The following is a 6,000-nucleotide window of genomic DNA, read 5'->3' on the forward strand; positions in this document are numbered from 1 at the left end:
GACATACTTATATGTGTTTATATAGTATGCTTGCCCTTGTTATGGTAAGTGTGTGGGCCATTTATAATGTAGTTGAATTCATGAGTGTTGAGAACTGGACTCATGTTCAAACTCTACTACCTCAGTGGACTTGGCTTCTGAGGAATTGTTTCCATTCTTATTAAAGCTTGGATGATAATATTTGTTTCAGTGCATGAATCAATACAGAAAACATTCACAAATCCAATTTATGCCAAGCACAACATTCTGTGGGTTCAGTGCTAGTTAGTTTCACCTAAATATTATGATATAGCTTGCTATAGGCACATGGGATCTTCTAAAGATCACCTAATCCAGAGTTTCCAAGACCAACTGATCTGAGGTAGGTGGGCAAATGCTGCACTTTCCATACCTGTGGGAGGGCCAGAAACAATAGCAGAGGTAAGATAGTTGCCTTCATTGGTCTTTTAGCTTTTACAAACCAGCTCAAATCCCCTTCATGGTGAGGTCTCTTGCTCACTACAGCAAATTATTCTTTTGATCTGTATCTCTAGTATTGGTCATGTGTCCTAACATCCTGGCGGGTGTTCTCCTCTCCAGAGCCCAAGCCTTGAAGCCAGGAGTGATAGCAGCCCCATACATCCTGAATTCATGAGCAGGGCCCATGCCATGGCGTATAGAATCAGCAGTGTTTTGTTGAATTTTCTTGAGTAACGTAATTTCTCATATTATAGAATAACATTGAAATAATATAATGTAGTTATGCCAGTGAATACCAAGGTTTGGATTTCTAGCTAGGCATATGTAATTTAACTGTTAATCAAATACCCACACACATTATTTTTAGAGATACCATTAATTAAAACCACATAAAATACTTGTAAAAATATTTGAGAATTTATCATCTGTAACACTTTTAAAACTAAAGTTTATTATTTCTTCTATACTGTAATAAAATTAGCCTGTTTATATAGATAACTTTAAGTCCTTAACATGGATTTTTTAGTCGCTAAAAGACATGGTTTTTCCCAGCACTCGGGAGGCAGAGGCAGGCGGATCTCTGTGAGTTCGAGGCCAGCCTGGGCTACCAAGTGAGTTCCAGGAAAGGCGCAAAGCTACACAGAGAAACCCTGTCTCGAAAAACCAAAAAACCAAACAAACAAACAAACAAAACAAACAAAAAACAAAAAGACGTGGTTTTGGTCCTAGACAACTGTTGATTTCATGTTTGAATTTGCAGCAGTTTGATTCTTTGTCCATGCATCCATTAGCATGTTTTAATGCTTTCATACCAGCTGCTCCTCCTGAGACAGCGCTGATAGAACTGCCTAAGCCCCATTGAATCTTCCCCGTTTTAACAGCTCATTATTTTTTCCTGGAATTTCCATTTGCTTTTTCCACTTTCAAAGATAATGAATAAAATCTCCTCTCCAATTCCCCCTTTCCTTTCTCTTAGGACACAATTCTTTATTATCACCCCCTCCCCCTGTTTCCAGAAACACCCAAGGTGCACGTATTGAGAAGTGCAGTGCTATTCAGCCAGAGGCAACTCTCTTGCTTGGTAAGGTTGTCATAGAGATAGCAGAACTAGAATTCCACTCAACCACAAAAAGGGAGTTTCAGCAGATATTCTCCGCATCACCTGACCCACCACAGAGCCTGGTATACAGTAGGTCAAATCTATATTGAGATGAACACTTCTGGAGACCTATCTGTAATCCACTGGGGACAGTAAAAAATCATGAAGTAAGCACAGTTTGTACAAAGTGTGGTTCTGTTCGCATGTGTATGTGGTTTAAATTTTCACCTTTAAGCTTAGTCCAGGTTCGCTAAGAAGTATGTGTCAAGACAGAATCGAATTATATGTTTTCCAGTTTTGTTTTAATGAAGAGAATATATCTAAAATTAATAAAACAGTGAGGAGAAATATGACTCAGAACTCTCAGACCAGAAGCAAAGAGATTAATGAAGTATAAGAGGGTGTGTGTGTGTGTGTGTGTGTGTGTGTGTGTGTGTGTGTGTGTGTGTGTGTGAGAGAGAGAGAGAGAGAGAGAGAGAGAGAGAGAGAGAGAGAGAGAGAGAGAGAGAGATCTGAAGCTGCTATGAAGTCTCCAGTGGCTTCAGCACAACTGCCAGAAGAACCTAGAGTCACTACAGGTTGTCCTGAGGATCTCATGTAGATTTCAGAATGCAAAAACAGGGTCCTCAATCACATACCATAGCTGGAAGTTTGTGAGGTACATTTTTGTGGCTGGCACAATTTGCTAGGTTGGGTTTGTGAACTCAACTATCAGTTTTATCCCTGTTAAATTTCAATTTGCTAGAATTTGTTCTTATTTCAAAGCATTCTACTTCTTCTTATATGCTAAACTTTGCATTTAATGTCATCTCTAGTTTGATGACAGTGTACTTCATGTATTTATCTTATTGAATGAGAGAAATAATGAACAGGACATGCCTTATTGACATTTGGACAGCAAGGACCAAGACAACAAAAGACATGCATAGAGGGACAGAGCATAACACTACCATGAAAATGTGGACCAGAAATATCCCTGACAAACACACCTTGCTGAAAAAGAGTGAAGGCAGCTGGAACCTGTGATATAAATCTGCAGCATCACACAAACAGGACCACAGCCTAGGTGTGCCTCTGTTAACTATATGACAACCTACCTGGTAACATAGAACTTGAGTTATTGGAAAAACTCTAAGAGGATTTTATCAATATATCTATGTTCTGTGTCTACTATTCATATTCATGTCTATGTCTATGCCAACCCCCATACCAACACACATACTGTCTATACTTATTTATGTCTGTGATTGCTACCCCTATAGCACCCTAAACTTACCCAGATACCCTTACTACTATGCATGCACATGCAGCACCTATATCTATGATTACATTTATTCCTGTACTACCTTACATGTAGCCAGATCTCTGTACTCCCACATCTACACATATACCATCTATATCTATCCCTAGCTCTGCCCCATACCTGCACTGATATATACAGATGATGTACCTGAACTTATAAGTAACACTTATCTACACCTATGCCCACTGTTATATCTATATCTAACTTACATTTACATTTTCATTTATAGTTGTATCTGCATTTATACCTACCTACATACACACACACACACACACATTACACACACCTCCATCACCTGTTTCTACAAATTTACCTATATCTAACCATGTACCTATGCTAATAACTGTATCTATTTCTACACCTAGATATTAATTTATATCTGTACATACACACACACACACATATATATATACAGCTATACTTGCACCAGTTATATTTACATGTAATCTGTACTGCACCTATCACCTACACTCAATACCTATGCCACACTACACTGTAACCTCATATATGTATATACCAGGTCTATAATTGTACCTGCCCCTCTTTCTATGGCTAACCTTCATTTTCCCTCTGTCTAGAGTCATTTATCAGCTTCATCTGAACATTATCAGATGTTCACTGCATCTGAAATGATGCATCAACACCTACATTCACATATCTGAAAATATCTTGTCTAGTTGGAAAACTACAATACATAAAAAGGTTTTCCTCCTGAACACAGTGCTATACTTTCTAGAATTCAGTTTCTTCATTTCTAAGTTGGAATAATTTATTTTATGACTGTTAAACAAACTTTCAGGTAAAACTTTTATTGAACTAACTTTCTTTTGTCTGTGTTTTCTTATAAAGTGAGAATGAAAGTTGTAGAAAGTACCTGACAATTAAAACCTGTCTTTTCTTTCAGTGCATGATATAGCTTGGAGGAGTAAATTTTATTCTTTCCTGTCCCTTCACCTTCTATCTGACTTTCTTGGATGAGACTAGTAGTTCTCTCAGGAAGTATTCTATTCTGTGGGGAAAGTAAATCTTAGCATGTCTGAGAATATAAAACATTAAAGGCAAACAGAGTTGAGTGCAAGTTGTCTATATGATGGACTGTATGGCTGCATTGCAAGGGGCATGTGGATGACCTCCACACTGAAGTTCTTAGATATCATCTTCTGAGTATAAAAGGCCAATAAATGGTCAACTTGAGGGACAGCTGGGTTACAGCCACTTCATCTCATCATGGATGCTAATGAACAGAATGCAGGCAAATTGGCATGATTTCAACCTATCTAAAATAAATGGGAAGCCACCTCAAATGGCTGGCCAAGTGTCACTCCTAATGGTTCTGGCCTTCTGATAGTCACTAGGGCTTTGCAGCTCCATCCCAGAAGCAAGGCTAGTCTATTTACTGAGCCTTGAGTCTTTGCTGTATGTGGTTTTCCACACAGAGTTAAGTCTTAGACAAGCTCATCTTTCTTCTACAGAGTGTGAATCCTACTACATAGAAAGTTGCCACAGTGAACCCCCTGGGAAGTTTTGTTTGATGGGCTCCAGAGGATTCCCATGTTCATTATTCCCATATTTATTCAAGAGTTATTAAGCTTGCAAATCTTTTTCTTGCTGTAGTGAATGGTTAACTGAAGACCCACAGTATCTATCACTATGATGATGAAAATCAGCACAGAACTGGCACTCAGTCTCTGAGAATCTCATCATTTACTTCTGTCCTTGTGCTTAGGTATCATCTTGCAAATACTAAGGGAGTTGCAGTTGTCTTTGTCTAACTTGTGAGTGTCTTTGGTTTGGGGGCATTTTTGGTAAATAAAAATTTACATTTTTACATAACAAACCTGATTTATGACCTCATTTCAGTTTTGTGAAGATATTTACCATCAAAGTATGTGGTGGTATTGTGTTCCCCAAAATATTGTGCACCCTAATAAACTTATCTGGGGTCAGAGACAGAACAGCCACTAGATACAGAGGCTAGAAAATGGTGGCACTCACACCTTTAATCCTAGCACTCCAGAGGTAGAAATCCCTCTGGATCTTTGTGACTTCAAGGCCACATTGGAAATGGCCAGGCATGGTGACACATGCCTTTAATCCCAGAAAGCAAACCTTTAATACCAGGGAGAAGGTGTTAGAAAGCAGAATGGTATATAAGACGTGAGGACCAGAAACTAGAAGCATTTGGCTGGTTAAGCATTTTAGGTTTTGAGCAGCAGTTCAGCTGAGACCCACTCTGGTTGAGGACTCGGAGGCCTCCAGTCTGAGGAAACAAGACCAGCTGAGAAGTTGGCTAGGTGAGGTTAGCTGTGGCTTGTTCTGGTTCTCTGACCTTCCAGCATTTACCCCAATAACTGGCCTCAGATTTAATTTTACTAATAAGACCTTTTAAGATTCCTGCTACAAAAGTATGTTGAAGGTTTATTCTTTATAGATTTTTTTAATATACAAAGAATACAGAATAGGTGAAGAATTGTCAAAATTCAAACAGAAAAGCATAATATACCTGAAACAAAAAATCAGGCAAGGTATTAGAAAGAAAAGCAAGAGGCTAAGATCCTGTAAGTAGACTCTAGCCTCACAGGCATAAGCCCTAGGAAGATGGCGCTTGCCAATCTGGAAACAACATGGATGTTTTCTGACAAGACTGAAAGACTTGTCCTCTCACAACTATTGCCAGTAAATCCACATCTTCCATGCTGCTTAGTTTTAGAACCCTTCCATGGCAAGTCTCATTAGTCATAAAGGAGCATTCAGTTTGTCTCTATCCAGTTGTGTGTCCACTGCTATAGTCTGCTTCCATCTGTGTGATTAATTTAACTTACCGGCCCACATGCTGTGTGTGCATCTTACCACTTTTCTCTTTTGCTCGGCCTTACTGGGGTAAATCTATACTAAAGTCTTCATCAGAGACATGGAGACAGGATGGATTAGAACAGTAACTGCTTTCTGCTGTGAACACAGATTCTTTGTTTTGGAAACTGGAAGCCTGGGATAGCTGGGAGGGATCCCATAGATGAAGTTTCTTGGGGACCATGATCTTGGTAGGAGCTACTTCATCTCTGTTTCATGGTCTTGAACTCAGAAAAAAAAAATCTCTTAGATTCTGCCAAGCTTATTGATGTCCCTCTGTCCTGCTGGA

Source organism: Peromyscus leucopus, chromosome 22 (genome assembly GCF_004664715.2).
Source record: "Peromyscus leucopus breed LL Stock chromosome 22, UCI_PerLeu_2.1, whole genome shotgun sequence".
NCBI classification, from domain to species: Eukaryota; Metazoa; Chordata; class Mammalia; order Rodentia; family Cricetidae; genus Peromyscus; species Peromyscus leucopus.